The sequence below is a fragment of the Rhipicephalus sanguineus genome, unplaced genomic scaffold (assembly GCF_013339695.2).
Source record: "Rhipicephalus sanguineus isolate Rsan-2018 unplaced genomic scaffold, BIME_Rsan_1.4 Seq560, whole genome shotgun sequence".
Taxonomy (NCBI): Eukaryota; Metazoa; Arthropoda; class Arachnida; order Ixodida; family Ixodidae; genus Rhipicephalus; species Rhipicephalus sanguineus.
Window position 1 is genome coordinate 316,367 of NW_023615514.1, and position 18,185 is coordinate 334,551.

General features: G+C 47.4%; 2 protein-coding genes across 2 annotated transcripts in view; one reads left to right on the top strand and one right to left on the bottom strand.

Moving 5' to 3' along the window:
- The window catches only part of LOC125756725 (uncharacterized protein K02A2.6-like), an 86,469-nt gene that overhangs the window by 33,997 nt on the left and 34,287 nt on the right, over positions 1-18,185 (bottom strand). The gene's annotated exons all lie outside the window — the stretch shown is intronic.
- LOC119377737 (uncharacterized) overlaps positions 1-18,185 on the top strand; it is a 62,305-nt gene that overhangs the window by 1,029 nt on the left and 43,091 nt on the right. The gene's annotated exons all lie outside the window — the stretch shown is intronic.

Sequence of the window (18,185 nt, forward strand, 5' to 3'; positions counted from 1 at the left end):
AAAATTGAACGCGAGCGATTCGAGTACGCGTGCTCAAACTGGAGACTTTTATCGCGAGGAAAGGGTAGGTGCCAGGTTAGCTGTAAGGAACACTGACTCACGAGGGTGTAGGCTCAAGGAAGGCTGGCTGACACAGTCGAGATTGTTTTTTTTTAATCAAAAACGCTTCCACGATCTCTCTGGACACCTTATTACGGTTTCTGTACACCACTGTAGTGTCATTTAAAAGCGGCTGACAGCCGCACTGCCGACAATGCATCGCGAGATGCGAGTATGGTGAACCTTTGAGAGAGCTGAAATTCTCTCTGAGCCTAATGTTCAAACACCTGCCCGTCTGGCCAATGTATTTACGTCCGCATGAAAAAGGAACGCAATAAACAACATTGCAGGTGCAAGAAACAAAACGCATACCGTGCGTAATGGTACAACTAGCCCTTTTGGGGTCCTGCTTACTGCACATGCGCCTCTGCAATCTTGGACAAATGGCGCCCACCTCGTTTTTAGCGGTGAAAACAATGTCAACATCATGACGCGACGCCACCTTTTTCACGCGATGAGATAGCCCATGGATCTACGGTATGACCGCGAAATGTTTTTTTGCCTAACGTACGTACCTTTGGTGCACACACTGCTCCTGCTTTTACGGCCTTTAAACATTTGAAGCTGGCAGCAGTAATGACAGCTTCTGGGTACCCAGCTTTCCGAAGCTTGCTGACCTGCCTATTCACACTCTGTGCTATCAAATGTACACAGGATTTCTTCAATGCTGAGTGTATGCAAGAAAAAGCGATACCTTGTTTGATAAGCTTCGAATGGGAGGAATTGAAGCTGAGAAGGGCTTTCGCAGAACGAAGCATGTATTGCCAGCATACATACGAGCCCCCCAACGTTATGCGCAATTCCAGGAACTGAATTACATTGGCTTTTGGTGTCTCAACCCAGAAACATAAACCTTGGCCATGCTCGTTGAACACCTTAAGCACCTCAACTACCTGGTGGGCGAAATTTGGCGCATGAACGAAAATGAGGTAGTCATCCACGTACCTCATGATTTTATGGGTCACGACACAAAGCTGGCTCTTAATGGCTCTGTCCACCTTAGCCAAAAATACGTGACTCAGGACCGGCGCCACACGACACCCTATACACACGCCGGACCGTTGTGCATACACACCGCCTTCCAAGTAAATCATCGCGGAGCGGAAATAAAAACTTAACAACTCTAAGAAACCCTCAGCCGAAACACCACATCTGGTCATAAAGGCGACCTCGTCATTGTCTGCACAAATACACTCTTACACTCTGCATGAGGGCGTCCTGGGGCATTTGAATAATACATGTTCTCGACATCAACGTTAAACGCACCGCAACCCACCGGATTTTCTTTGCACAAGAAATCTACAACAGAAGCGGAACACGAAACGAAAAACGGATCATTAACATGCAACGAATCTAAATGTGTCTGAAGATACCCCGACACCATAAACAACCAAGTGTTCCTCTCTGAGACTATTGATCGGAACGGAACCTCCGGCTTGTGCGATTTAGCGCTAAAAAACACCTCCTTCAACAGGCATTTGCTTTGTTTCACACCAGTCGCTAATTTGTCAAGTGAAAGTTTTATTGCGATAGCAATGATATGGACAGTCTCGGCTGGATTTTGCCGTCGCCTTCGCCGCCGTCATGCACCGTATATGTATAAGTATGTATATATATATCAAAGTCCCAAAGAAAAATAATTCAGAAGAATGCTTCCGAAGCGCGGAATCGAACCAGCGACCTCTCGTTCCGCAGCGCGTGACGCTATCCACTACGCCAGAAAACGCAGAACCTTCAGGTAGCTAACGGTGAGCGTTATATACATACCCTTTACCGCTGGCAGGACTCAGAGACGGCAGGCGCATATAAGCGTTTCTTCATTACCAGCGAGATGGCGCGACGAGCGCGACGGGCGGATTTAAAAGTCGTCGGCGAGCTCGCTCGCTTCTTCGTATATTTGCGCAGGGAGAACCTTGCCCTTCCGCTGTCTGCTCGCGCGGCTTTCTCGTGGTGAGGGGAAAAGGGATGTTTCGAGCTTTTTCCGTGATGTCCGCGCTCATTTTACGGAGCGTACGAAAGTCACTCGAGCTCAAGGGACGCCGCTAAACGAACAAACAGAAGATGAGCGCGAACTATCAAGTGTCAGAGCTCGACACTTGAAGCACGCTAGTTTCCTTCGCTGCTTCGGCCGCCTTTCCAACAGGAACGCTGTTCAAACTGAGAGTATTCATTAGCGAGCCTCACTTCGTATAGTATTAGTTTCTTGCTATCGCTTTCACTGCTTCGCCCTTGCGGCGAAACTGTGACTTTTTTTGAGCAGTTCCACAGCACGAGCTCTCACCTTGGTTTGCTCGTCACGCACCCTGTGGAAGTTTTTGTCCACGGCCGAAGCTCCTTTTTCGAAGAAGGTACCCTTTTCCATGATGACGATGAAACCCTCTTTGTCTGAAACGACGGCAGTGAGGCCAGAAGCAGCCAGGAAATCCACTAAGACACCTGTGTTCCCAGTGCGCGATGACTGAAGACCGAACCTTGAAACCACACTCACGCATTCACCAACACATGTCCCCTTGGATTCCTCAGGCACATAAGCCGCGACCTTCCGTGACAAAGACAACAAGTTCACTGGAGGCAGGCGCGATGGCAAGCAGAACTTGGGGCCGGAACGCAGCAACTTTTCCTTATCCGATGGAAGAGGTTGGTTACTCAGGTTCAGATAGGAACCCAATGTCCCACCAGGCTTCCTCTTCGAAGGCAGACCACGCCGCACATGGCACCACAACCACTCAGCAGTTTGATGTGCCGCCTTGAGCCAACTTTCATAATTCTTCTGCGAGCTCCTATCCTGGTCGTCTAGTTTGCAGGCAACAACCAAGCGTTCCTTGAAGAAACGAACTTGGTGCCACAACTCTGCTTTTAAAAGACGGCAGAATCTTTTTGAGTGACCCGCCGACGGACGCAAAATACCACACAAAACTTGAACTTCCGGCAGACATAGCGATGCCTTCGCATACCAAAATGTCGTTCTTGCGCGGCAAATGTAGATTGCGATCAATGATGAAAGATTGGCGGGATTCAAGATAACTAAGTTAGAACATAAAAATTACAGCATATCCACGGGGTGAATGATGATGAGTGGGGCGAAGCTCCGGAGGGCATCATCGGTAAACCGTGAGTACGAGTAATTGACCCCACTAAAGTAAACACGCCGTCGCCATAGTCTTGCAAGTTCGTGAGGCGGCTCCAATCAATTATGATTTTGAGGTACTTGTACAACGGAGAATGAGGTGTTTGAGCCACTCGTGGACGTTACGTTTCTTGACGAGACCTTTCTTGTACGACGATATATGACATCATTCATATTTTCATAACATCACATCTTTTCATCATATTTCATCATACTACAAGTATAGTTTTATAACATCTCGCATCTCGCATCGGCTGCTCAACAGTCACCTGTGAAGCGCCGGCGGTGGCCATTTCTCCTGATGTAGGGCTTGGCTGGAGAAGTTCCAGAGGGATGGCCTCGGGACTAAGGCCTCGCAGTCGGCGACTGTAGCGGTGGACAGGAGTATCCACTGCAGGAACGGGTTACGGGATCGGACTGGCAGAACCGCTTCGTGAAGAGGTGGTGAGCATCAGGCGTTGAAGTCCGAAGAACCGAAGACCCGAGCGTCGTATTCCTCAGAGAAAGCGTGGTAGCTGCACGAGGTTCCCACTTCGTCGTCCTCAGTTATCTAGCCGGCCTTGAGCCGTGTTTTCATCATATACAAGTACCGCCATCTAGCGGACAATCCACGAAATAAATGAGAGGGGGCTACTACATCCATCGGGGACGCACGACCCAAGGCTTAAGGAGCTTCGCCCCTAAAAAGAACCCTGTGTACTAGAAATTAGGCTTACGAGAACGCAAATCTGGGCGAGTTTGTAAGAATTCATCATAGAGCAGGTAGCGCAAAAATTACGGCGACACAAGAAAGCAACATAAACACGGAGACGTTATGTTTTGCTTGTATCATTTTTGTTGTAAGAGCCGATCAAGATGTTGTAATACTATTCATTGTGGATTACGATGTACCTTTTGGGTAACGATCTCTGCTGGTTTATAAATAGGCGTGGATTCTGAGAATAAATTTCAGTTTGAAGTAGCGCTCGTCCCCGTGTTTATGTTGCTTTCTTGTGTCCCTGTAATTTTTGCGCTACCTGCTCTATGATGAATTCTTACAAACTCGCCCAGATTTCCGTTCTCGTCTGCTTAACCTAAGTGAACATCGCTCAATAATACTTTTTACCTACCGTTTCTGTTCAGGAATGATAAGAAGGAACCTCTTAAAAAGACTGGGCGTGCAAGCACGGACAAAAGAAAGAGGTCAAGACACCATAAACGCCGACCAATAACTGAAAAAATGCAGCGTACAGCGGAGGACAAGAAAGTAGACACAAAAACTTATCTGCGCATGCCCAAGCTAGAGGCGATACCTATCAATCCGGCATGCGTCGTGGTCTATGCAAGAAATAATTGTTCAATCATTTGATATCTTCTTTATGCAATTGCCGAGAGTCTAAATGCACGCCGAAATTTGATGAATGCGCAGTTTTGTAAAGCCACAGGAATTAAGAAACGTATCTAATGGTTAAGGCCTGGCATATCGACAATAGCGCATGCTAACCGTCAATTAACTTGCATAAAGAAGATATCAAATGCCTGAAAACGTCTCTTACACAGACCACCACGCGTGCCAGATTGATAGGTATCGCATCTTGGCTCGTCATGCGCAGGTAAGTGTTTGTGTCTACATTTTTTTTTTCACCGTTGCGCGCCTTTTTGAGTTGATAGTCGGCCTTTATGGTGCCTCGACCTCTATCTTGTGTCCGTGTTTGCACGCCCAGTCCTTTCAGCATAAATGCATACCAACTAGCTCAGCTGTCTGTTATGGCACGTAACTTATATTCCTTGAAAATGGTACTGTAGTACTACATAAGTAACATAACCAACGCATATTTAAGGTAAAAGTCATTGTTTTGCTAGATTGGGGGTGAGGAAACGAGACAACAAGCATCGTGCAGGATACACACAACTTTCTCTTTTCGTAGTGCAACCCAGTATGCACTCATCAAAACGATGTTCTCAATACAGTAGCCCTTTTTGCACAAAAGAAAATATGCTTGCAGAATATCCAAATAACGCATTACCGATAGTATGAAATAATTTGCATAAAAAAGATAGCGATTCCTTTACATCTAAGAGTGGGACGTAAATGTCCCATTCACTTATGAAGTTATTCTTAAAACCGGAAGAACACTGTCTTGCTGCCACACGATTGCACTGACTTGTAATCCCTTCGCCGAGTTTTTCGCACAAAAAGGCCTCAAACGAGTCAAACTCACGAAATTTCTCTACAGCTGCGCTCTTCGGTTAGGTCCCCGTGCCTTCGAGTCTGACCTCATCGCACACACCAACCATTTGAACGCGATAGCGTAAATGAGCAGGTGTCGAAGCAATTGCGCTGTCGGCGTTGGTGTCGTTGATGGCGAGCAAAAATCGTCATGGATGTGAATAATAAAAATCATGGGTCCGAGCCGGAATCGAACATATACCTTCTTTCGGTTCGATGGGCGAGGGAAAAGTACAGCAGGGCCTAGCTGCTTGGTCTAGCTTGGCAACCATTTTTGATAGGTCATCGTGACAGTACGATTCCTTTGCCTCCCAAATAGCTGATAAATAAGTGCGTTCCGCAACGTAGTATTTGTTGTTATGTTGCTTACGCACTACATCAAGGTCGAGGACAGGGTTGCACATGTAGGCGTGAATTTCCATCCGAATTTAAATTAGGGAATAGGCATGACCAGTGTGCTGGTTGCGTAGTAGGCTGGCGTAGCGGGCTGATGAAGAAGGTTCAAGGCGTGATTACATGGGTTCGGTTCCCGGTCTACTGTGAAGCACCTTTTTTCTTTTGTTTTTTACTTATATTGATGTATACCTATTTATTTTTATGTGTTTCCTGCTTAAACTAAAAAAGAAAAATCATGTTCGATTACGTACGTGGCACTGTGATTACTTGCCCAATGGTCACTTGTGGTATTCTAAATGTTTCTTTACTTGTGTCCTCGTTTCTCGCGCAGTTTAAGAAAGTTTATTGCAATGAACCAACTATCCTGCCAGAACGTATTACTGAAGCTATCACGCTGAAATAAAATATAACACACATGAAAGCAACACCTAGCATGCATAATAGCCTAATAGCAACATTCAGCAAACATGACATATCAGTATCAAACCTCAAAATAATAAAGTCGGGGAAGCCTGCCTTTGTAACACCTTGTGTCTTGTAGTCCTTTGTTCATGCTTAACAAAAAAATAAACATTGTCAACCTTGCACAATATTCCACACAAGCTGCTGCAGTGAATTAAAATATTATACATATAAAAACATCTTCTAAAACAATGTTACTTCAAACCAGTATTTGGAAAGCTTAAATAATTATTCAAAGGCTCCAAATTCATGCTTTCTTTCTTAATTTTGAGGCAATGCTGGGACCATGTGCCTTATAAGGTGCCTTATACGTCTAACACGTGCCTTATAAGTCTGCCTTATACGTATAAACAGGTGCCTTATAAGCCTGGCGAAGGGTCTCAGCTTTCTGGCCGACTCGGCCACGACACACCCAGTGCTCTTTTGCAGTGTCTTGCTTCGCGAGACCACTTGCAACCTGTTTTCTTTTTGCCGGTGCTCTTTTTTTGGACCTTACCTTTTAATTCCCGAGCATCCCCTTTGTTGGTGAACCTCTGATGGCTATTCCGCTACATGTTGCCATATTTTTGTCCACTAAAGCTTTGCTCTCATTGAATATGTTTAACACATGTTCCAACACTGCATCATCCTGCACATAGTAAAGTGAAGAAAATATCTGCTCTCCTCGGGATCTTATTTCTGACAGCATGTGTCGCCCGCGTTGGTGTGGTGCCTCTTTTTCATCAATCTCTGTGGCCTCAGCACAAACTTCAAACTGTGATGAGCAGCTGCTTGTTCCTGGTTGCGTGCAGTTTGTGGTGGTGTGAGCTCTCATATGTGGACCATTCTTATATACATTTGGCAGGCATGAAAAGTTCGAGCCATCTATGAGCAAAAAAAACTGCTGCAAAGTGCTTGGATGGTAGCTGTCACTTTAAAAAATCTAAACAGGTGCAGCTTGGAGCATTAAACTTCACTTCAAGGAAGCCGTTTTCATGATTAGGAGAACGGACTAAGAATGTGCCTTCTACAGTGCCAGCTTTCACATCAAGCACACTGTAGTCAGCAGCTCTTGCCAGTCGTTCTACAATGTGCTTTATGACAGCAGGTCTACCATGGAGAAAATCAGGTACAGTGTCATGATAGAGCCGGTAGCTTGGGAAAAAGCTCATGTTTGTTCGCAAGAAGTGTGTCTCATTCTCGCGAAAAAACATCTCAGTGAGTATTCTAATGAGTCCATGGAGACTGCGACGACCACTATTTCCTGCCAGGCAAGCTTTTACTTCTTTATTTTTCACTCCGTTCCATTGTTAGTGTGAAACGGAAGGTCATTTCTATACATTTTAACCCACATTTCCTTCACTGCAAGCCACTTTTGAGATATATATGTTTGCAGCTTCTGGTTTTGTGTCCAATGAGAAGATTGCTCCAATTTTCGTCTAACCAGCTTCAATTCAGCCTCATTCTTGCTGTAGGCTACTTGCCGTAACATTTTCTTGATAGCACTGTTGTCACTGACACTGTTTTATTTTTTTGACAGCCACCTGTGCCAAGCTTGCTCGCGGTGGAAATCACACAATACAGTGCGGCCGGAAAGAAATGCTGCATACAGTGCATTGATTTCTGCTTAGCTATAATCCACCATCCAAAATTTTGGTTTAAGGTTTGGATTCCATGCGTTGAAAATACCTATAGTGCTTCTTGTATCGAGTCAGCAGTCTCAAATTGAACAGCAAAAGCACCAACTATAACGTAACCACTTGGAGTTTTGACTACCGATAAAAAAGAGGCAGGGCATAGTCAGTTGTTTTGTACGTTGCATCTAAGCATACCACAGTCTCACCATATTTGTGCATGATGTTCTTCATAAAATCTGTTTGGATGCAGAGAAGCAACGTTGTTTTGCACTCGTTTGCCACTGTCTCCAAAATGTCACTGTCAAGATCTGTGTCTTCTTGCTCATTATATTTTGATAAATTTGGACACTCTTCCTGATGGGCACGAAAGAAAATACTCGTTGTTTGCATTTTCTTCTTTAACTGTTCCACGTAATGAGCAAAATTTTCTTCGTCCAGAGTACTGACCCGATCCTTACGAACTGCACTTTCAATGTGATTTTCCAAGTCTCTTTTGGCAGGGTAAAATTGTCTGCATGTGATTGGTGGGCTCTCTTTATTTGCAAATAAGACTTCTTTAACATAAAAATTTAGGCAACTTTCCATACTTTTCACTGATGTGACTCCTTGCTGCACTAACTCGATTACCTTCTTTGATAAGTCTGCACTGACAGACTGTGCATAGCCTGCACAACATGCATCGACATCATGGTTGCAGTGGCTGTCTTTATCACTCATGCTTCATAAAACCGCCTCATCCGTAAAACAGGTTTTACTTCTGTCTCCTCTTGAAGTGCCATTTCAAATCTGGAGATTACCTCTTCTCTTGCAATCTGATGCTCCCACTTTGAACATTGGTTCGAGAGGTTCGTCTAAGCAAAGAAATGAAGACCAAAAATGTTAGAGTACGGTGCTGGCTTCTGGGGTGACAGAAGTATCAGTCAGATGGTAGATATCCTTGATATGGGAAGACAGAAGTACAAAGCACAAATGCAAGAGTGACAAAAAAAAACTTTTTTGTGCAAACGTGTGAACGGAACCCACTGTGACCACGATTCCTGCAGGAAGAACCACGTGTCGCCCCTAGTGGAATGCCAAAGTGGTGTAGTGTATGAAATTCCCACCACTTGCGGCGGGACGTATGTCGGCCAGACCGGACGATGCCTAAACGACCGCCTGCGGGAACATGCGAACAACGTGAGGAATAAGCACGGCAGTAATCTTGCGATCCACTGTGCCAAATGCGGATGCGCACCTCTGCTTCAAGACACCAAGGTACTACGCAAGTACAATGACAATCGCGCTCGAGAAATTTTCGAGACTTTCACGACGATGCGCCAAGGCTCAGTGTGCGTTATCGCCCCGTCACTCAGCCTGTCTGACAAGGAATACAGTTTCCTACAGCAATCTTAACTATCTACACGCCTGTTTTTAGTACCTCGTGCATCAGCATCCATCTCCCTCTCTCTATCTCTCCCCCCCCCTCCCCTTCCTTTCTTTCATAAGCTGTATATTTGTGCACGCACAATAAAAGCCTTGTTGGCAGTCAGCGCCCGTCCTCGTTTGATGTTTCTTCTGTCCATGTTTCAATAAGCGCTGTGTTTTTAAGATGAATCCAACTCTTCTAGATCAAAAAGATCACACAAATGCATGTTTCTCACTGTTCACTCATATTACTGCTTTGTGTTCATCCGTGCGTACACAACTGTGCTGCCTTTGGAATTTACCACTAGCACATGTTGCTAATGTATAGTTCATTCTGTCCATCGGCCTTACATATGGTGGCCACATGATGCAAATTAACAAATAAGGAGAAGAAACAAGATCAGTCTGTGCCAAGTGGTCGAAATCTAAGCTACCCTTAAAGAATATTAATCTGTATTTGTGAAAATAAGGAAATTTCACCAATTACTCCATTTGTATTAAGGATATCGCATTAGAGTGACACTCAGGACCAATCGTAATATAGTTATGTCAATTCTGTCGTTAAATTTTGAAATAATAATTAACGCTCTAGTACAATAAACTGTTCCTCTGAGTTTCAGTTACTGTAACTTCAAAATGATTTTCTTTCGCCTGGATGCATTGCATCCACAAAAATGACAGTTAATAATGTCTTGCTATAGATAGTGAAGTATGGGTCCAATGAAATATTTTGCTTCTTTACTCAGGCACAGTACATTTTAATAGTTCTCGTTCAGGCTCTCTACATTCGAAAGATAAGTAGTACATGGAGAATGCGAACCAGTTACAGCCCTCATCTAAACAATGTTGGCATCTAAGCATGAACTTGCGAAATGCATATAAGGCCGAAATAATCAAGAGTGCTAAAAATCTGTTTGACCGTTATGGAAGTGGCGACACACTGCGCACAAACCGGCGCAGCCTCCGCCTCGTCACTCGCTAGCCCAGCGTGACACGGCTGCATGCTACACCACGTCTCCGATAAGGGACAGCGCCACCGCAGCGTCACCGGAGGCTTACGTCATCGACGGCGGGCTTAAAACCAAGTTGCCGAGTTCGGAAGTCATCATTTTCCTTCGCTACCCGACTGAGAACAGCGTCGCTATGCTCGCACCGCTGCTGCTACTACGCTAATAAACAGTCGTTAACGTTGGGATGCGTATTACGTTATGTTTTACGTTGGGATGCGTCCTTCCATCGACACGGCACCCACATCTGGTGACCCAGAAACCGAACAGACCGCACCGCCATGGCCGACCCAGAGGCCTCACCGATCAGCGCAGCGGGTGCAACAGCTCCACAGGAACTGCAGACCAGCGACCCCGCACTCTCGCAACGCCTCCACAACCGAGGCCGTGGCCTGCCGGCTCCGCTGAGACGTCAGAGCTCCCACAGAGCTCCCTCACGCTGCCTCATGCGACACCTGGCGTATCGCTGTCAGGCTTCCGCCGTTTTGGGCGGACTCGCCCGAGGTCTGGTTCGCCCAGGTCGAGGCTCGTTCTCCTGGCGCACATCACGCAAGACCGGGACCGCTACAATTACGCCGTCGCCCACCTGGACGCACGTTCATGCCACGAGGTCCGGGATTTTCTTGCCACCCACCAACGGTCAACCTCTACGAAAACACCTGAAGATACCCTTATCCGCCGCCTGTCGCTCTCCGAAGACAGAAGGTACGCCAACTTCAGTCCGCCGAGCTTGCCGAGCGCAAACCTTCGCAGCTCTGCGCCACAGCGTGCGCCGCGGGCAACATACAAGACCAGGATTCCTTCTTTGCGAGCGCTTTGGCCGACGGTACCGCCGCACGTACAGGCAATTCTGCAGGCTCAGGTTGGGGTACCTCTCGACGAACTTGCGGAGATTGCCGATGGCGTCATCGAGGTCTCCTTGCCACAGTTGTCGCCCACCACCAAGGCCGTCGCTGCACCGCTGAACACCGGAGAGCTTGCACGCCGTATCGACGACATCGATCGACAGATCACCTGCATTCAACAACGCTTGGGTGAACGTCTTCCGATGCATCAGCGCCACCACTCGCAAAGCCGCGACTGTAACACCACTTCGTCGCGGCAGCCCGATAACAACGGCCCTTGTTACTACCACCGACGCTTCGGGGACAGAGCCCGCCAATGTCGACCACCCTGTTCCGCTGGGCATGCGGAAAACGCCAACGGCAGCTCGTAGAGACGGCCGCAAACTGCCAACCCGGAGGCCGTCGCATCTTCGTCACCGACCAAATCACGAAGCAGCGGTTCCTTCTAGACAGCGGTTCCGACATGTGCTGCTACCCGCGATCCCATCTCCAAGGTCCTCGTCCGCCTACGTCTTTCGAGCTCAGTGCGGCAAACCGCTCAACAATCAAGACGTACGGCTCGCTCCGCCTGCACATCCAGCTAACTTACGCCGTGACTTTCACTGGAACTTTGTCATCGCCGACGTCGCCGAGCCAATCATCGGCTTAGACTTTCTGGCCCACTACAACCTCCTTCCCGACTGCCGCAACGACCTCCTCATCGACGCGACAACGGGACATTCCACACCTCGCCAGCGAACAACCGCCCAACAGCCAAGCATCAAGGTACTCAGTGTCGACAATCATTCGCCGTACCATGCCATCCTCGCCGAATTTCCCGGACTGACGCGCCCCAGTGGACTGCCACGCAATCCGCAGCACACCACCGTGCACTACATCCGGACTACTTCAGGCCCCACCGTTTTCTGCCGCGCCCGTCACCTTGCCCCGCACCGCATGCGCACAGCCAAAGCAGAGTTCGAGGCCATGCTCCGCGAAGGAATCGCCCGCCGCTCTCACAGTCCATGGGCCTCGCCACTTCACCTCGTTCCGAAGAAGACCGAAGGCAGGCGGCCCTGTGGGGACTACCGTGCCCTCAACGCACTGCACCATCCCGGACAGGTACCCCGTCCACCACATACAGGACTTCGCCCATCGCATTCATGGCTGCCACGTATTCTCCGTGCTTGACTTGGTCAAGGCGTACACACAGATACCCGTCCATCAGGATGACGTCCCAAAAACGGCAATCATCACTCCCTTTGGCTTGTTCGAGTTTGCGTTCATGAGCTTCGGCCTGAGGAAGGCTGGACAAACCTTTCAGCGCTTCATCGACGAAGTCGTCCGCGGCCTCGACTTCTGCTTCGTTTACCTTGACGACATATTGGTATTTTCCCGGGACGCCGAGGAGCACCACAGGCACCTTCGTCTGCTGTTTCAACGCCTCGACGACCACGGTCTACTTGTCAATACCCAAAAAAGTACGCTAGGCGCTTCCGTCGTCCGCTTCCTCGGCCACAAAGTTTCATCTGAGGGAACTCGGCCCTTGCCCCTCGAGGGAATCACTGCGGAAGACGTCGCCTCGGCCTTCTTCACCGGCTGGATCGCTCGTTTCGGCGCCCCCCGCCGCGTAACCACCGACCAAGGACGACAGTTCGAGTCGCACCTTTTCAGGCTACTCGGGCTGACCATCGGTTTCGAACGCTTGAGGACCACCAGTTACCACCCCTGCGCCAACGGAATGATCGAGCGTTTCCACCGACAGTTCAAAGCAGCCATTATGTGCCACCCGGACTCAACCTGGCTCGAGGCCATCCCAGCCGTCATCCTCGGTCTTCGCGCCACCTTCAAGCCGGACATCCACGCTACACCAGCAGAGCTCGGCTACGGGGAACCACTCCGTCTCCCAGGTGAATTCCTCGCTGCACTGCCATCCAGCGCTGCGACGTCAGATCCCACCGACTTCGTCGCCCGACTCCGACGCACCATGGCTGCCTTACGCCCGTCACCTGCAGCCCACCATTGCAAGCCTACACCTTTCGTGTTCAAGGAGCTAGCATCGTGTACGCACGCTTTCCTCCGTGATGACACCGTCCGCAGGCCTTTCCAGCCACCTTACAGCGGACCCTACCTGGACGTCCATCGCGACAACAAAAACTTCACTCTGCGCCTGAACGGGAACGACGTCTGCGTCTCGATTGACCGGCTGAATCCCGCATACATCGCCTCGCACGAACCGGGCAGTACATCTCCTTCCACAAGCATCTATCCACAGCCGCCGCCGACGCCGCAGCCCGCTCCAGTCACTACACGCTCTGGACGTCTGGAACGCCTCCCAGATTTCTACAAACCCTGAGGGCTCTGCACTCCGCGGGGGGGGGGGTGATGTGGAGACACACTGCGCACAAACCGGCGCAGCCTCCGCCTCGTCACTCGCTAGCCCAGCGTGACACGGCTGCATGCTACACCACGTCTCCGATAAGGGACAGCGCCACCGCAGCGTCACCGGAGGCTTACGTCATCGACGGTGGGTTTAAAACCAAGCTGCCAAGCTCGGAAATCATCATTTTCCTTCGCTACCCGACTGAGCGCAGCGTCGCTATGCTCGCACCGCTGCTGCTACTACGCTAATAAACAGTCGTTATGTTTTATGTTGGGATGCGTCCTTCCATCGACACGGCATCCCAGAGAAGCAATTGTGCTTACCTGGAATTCTGGTTAAATTTCAATCTCTTTGATGTGCACCATTGCAGTGCACCCCTTTTTCTTGGTTCCTTGAAGCTTAACCTTCTTTTGCTTGAAGGTGGCAGCCGACCACTCTGTTTCTTTCTCCTGTAACGACACAGCAGGTCTTAAACATTTTGTAATAGCTCTTGCTGTCTGTTTCACACTGCAAGCAATGATAATAAGCGAGATGACTACATAGCTAACACAAATAAAGAGCAGCTGAACAGTAGTGCATACAAGCTTTGCGAGAACACCAGAGGCCATCAGGTCGGTTAACCTCTTTTACACAGTGAGTCTTCACACATGGGGCGCATTTGAAACTTCTTTTGAGTACCTTCATAGCAATTGTAGGGATTCACTACAAAAAAGGGTGGTCATGCAAACACACAGACACAGAGAAAACGGCGGGTGTCTCGTTCTCTTCCGCTGTGTCTGTGTCTGCATGTCCACTCTTTCGTGATGAATACTCACCTACTAGCTCACCCGTTCTAAGCTAGGGGTTCACAGAAAAAAAAAGCAGGCTTACAGAACATGCACAATGAAAATGCAATAAACTATGTATATGTATATTGTTCCTCTTAGTGTCACTGTAGGCATTATATTTCATCAAACACTAACGACATATGTGAACCCCTGATTGTGTCTGTGCGTCTCAAGCACACTGAGCGATTCTTCTTTAGTCGTTTACGTCTAATATGGCTTACTTACCTGCTTTCACGTATTTTAGTCATACACACAGGTTGTAGTTAAATGTGAGTATCATACAAATGCATGTATTAAATCTGACTTGAAAGGAAGTTTCTTGGATTACATTGCAATCTCCACAGCAGTTTTACAGCATGCGCTCAGATGTTTGCCTTTTCCTCTGTATCAAAGTGAACACTTTTTAACTTTAATATGTTGCATCTCCACAGTACTTTCAACAGGTTGCGTATTTCTTTCGTGGCATTGTCCAGGATGTATTTGTACACATAATTGTTATTCTTCTTAGGTTTAGAGCTGTTTTGGTGCATTGTCTTGCTCGATGCAAATTTTCATTTATATTATCAAAAAATTCGGCAGATCCCACGTACCGTGGGAGTCGATGTTATGCGAAGCATGCGGCGGGTAGGTGACTGTGGCGTAACTTTTTTTTACTGAGCGACACGTTACAAAATGACGCTAAAGATTTGTATAAATTTGTATAAATTGGGTAACGCTGCCAATGGCAACGTGGGTATTACCAACACCAGAAGCGGTAAGCCGATATGTAGTGCTTATACGTGTCCCGAGAACGCACGCACGTTTCACGAACCCGTGTGCATGTGTGCAAGAAGTTCTTGGCAGTTCTTGGACAAGGCATCATCACCGTGATCAGTGAGCACCAGGTGTGGTCATGACTTGTTATAGGCCGGTCGTGATCTTGGTGACGAGGGGTCCATGTGTAGTGAAGTATGTGGTATAGTAGAGCTGTTGGAATTCGTGGATGCCTCGGTCATTTCGTCGACAAATTGTCTGTCGACAGAGCTGGCGACGTGCCGGAACCTGAAGCCACCCTTCGCGTTGGGGAGGTATAGGCCGTCGAGGCTGGTAGGCCTGGATAGTGCTACGTAGACCAACATCAGTGGATGGTGTTTGTCGTATTGGTAGACTACCTGGAAGTATGTGGCCTACGTAGCCTAGTCTACAACGCGGCTGTCAATCAATCTGGCATCATCCTCGGTCAGCATGAGGCCATCGCCCAGCCGAGTAAGAAATGAAGAGGACACTGCGTCGTTCTGGTGGACGAAGTAATTTGTAACTTCGTCATAAGTACTAACATATGTACTTTCGTTAATGTATTCCTCCGGGGTCAAGCAATGCTTCAACATAGCTTGCTGAATCATAGGAATACAACGTAATATTTATTAGACTGCTATGAAAGCGGAGCCAACACTGGAATTACAGACGTTAATCTGATATGGCGCCTGTATCGTAGGAGGGCACATCGTAGGAATATCATGTTGTGTTTACTGCTTTCTTGTAAAATTAGATAGCCAGCACCACAACCACAATTGACGTTGCACCGATTACGCCTGCGTAGGCGTTTTTTCCAAACCAGTTTATAGACCTGGCGTGGCTCAGTGGTAGAATGACTGCCACGCAGAATGCTTGGGTTCGATTCCTGCTGGGATGCTAATTTGCATTCTTTCCATTCGTTGAGTCAACGCTGCTGATGTTGGTTTTCTTTAACGCTGTAGCATTTAGGTTACCAATGTCTGTTCTTGCCGTTCCTGGGTAGATATAAACTGTCAATCACCTGTGGCGCATACCCGTACGCCGCAGCCCGTGGTAAACGGGTATGTGCCACACGTGTCTAGTGGAAAGGGTTTGATGACGTACGCAACAGGATTTAACGTTATTCATGTCATGACCCGGCATCATATTCGTCAAATCCTCTTACCCTCCCATGCAAGTTTTGGTCTACACCAAGTTAAGGAGGCGATCATGAGAGCACCCAGACGTAGGCGGCTCGATAGATAGATAGATAGATAGATACGTAGATAGAAACGCTCAAAGTGCCAGAGGTTCGCTAAGAAATGCTTCGCATTTAATAAGGAAGAAAGCAATTTTGGTTTCCAGCAGGTATACAGTACACATATTTCTTTCGCCAATGAAAAACAAGCATATCCGATATGTGAACAATCAACATATTTAGCCTGCAACATGCTTTAATCTTGTGTTGAAAGAAGGTTATTGAGAATGCCTATGACAACTGCACCTAAAATGAAACATAATTGTCTGAGGATATGCATGTCCATTGTCATAATTCATGAATTTATTTCTTACCTCGCTGATCTTTAAGCCTCGGACACCTTTTATGTCCCTCCCAAAAAGGCAGCCTTTGTCCGTGGTTTGCACGACCTTAAATGGTACACCAATTTCATTGATGTGGACATGGCCACGCTCGCTAGAGAGTAGCAGTTTCCCTGCACAGATTCAATTTGATATGCAACATGTGATGGAACTTTTTTCATGGTTAGCTGGTGCCACCTCATCTACAGGACATGCACATGAAGTTGAAAGGGTTGGGCAAGGAGACAGGGGAAAGCCCCGCGATGTATGTACAGGCTGCTTCACACTTAGGGGAAAAGCCGGAGCGCATTGCAATCTGCTTCGCATTTTCCCCTAAGTGTGAAACAGCCTGTACGTGTCAATTTCCTGTAGTTATAGGAGCGGATGTGTGTGTAAATACAATGTCTTTTTCACCTCACACACTTAAAGCTAGTCAACTAAATATCACGGAAGGTGGATTCCATGGCGGATAATTTGCTAAAAACAAGAACAGGGCTGGGCAGTATCGCAATACAAGAGTATCGCGATATTATTTAAGAGATACTTTTCAGTATCTGTATTTCGGTATCGAGATACATTTGAAAAATGTATTTGTATCTCAGTAGTGAAAATACTTTTACGATGTATCGCTTGTATCGCGATACAATGCAGGACACGGGTATCTCGTTACATTTTCTTTTTGTCGGAAATGACGCGTGTTTCCAAGAGGGTATGACGTTGTTTTTTTTTCATTTGTTTTTGTGCCAAGACAAGCAACGTGGCGCAGCCGGTCGCCGACGGATCATGACATCCAAGTCATGTACGACCTGATTTACGTGCCACGCTCATGATGCGCTAGCGACCGTTTCACTAGATCGATATACACCAAAATTGGTATTGCGCGATGTTACTGTATGGAACATGAATAACAGTTTTGTAAGATGAAAACCATGACATGCATGTCATGTATGTCATGATTAATTGCCACGCTCATGATGCATTCGCGGCCGCTTCGCTAGCTTGATGTAACCAAAATTGGTATTGCGCTAAGCGACTGTATGACGAAGGTAAATGAGACGTGGTAACATGAAAATCATGACATGCATGACATGCACGACATGATTTACATGTCATGCTCTTGACACACTCGTGCCGTTTCGCTTGCTTGACATACACCAAAATTGGTATTGCGCGACGCGACTGCATGACGAACGTAAATGAGAGGCGGTAACATGGAAATCATGACATGCAGGTTATGTATGTCATGATTTACATGCCGCGCTCATGGTGAATTCCTGGCCGTTTCGCTAAATTTATATGCACCAAAATTGGTATTGCGCGATGTGACTGTATGAAGAACATGAATAACAGGTGGTAACATGAAAACTATGACATGCATGCCATGTATGTCATGACTTACATGCCACGCTTATGGTGCATTGGCGGCCGTTTCGATAGCTTGATATACACCAAAACTGGTATTGCGCGATGTGACTGTATGATGAACATTAGTGACAGGTG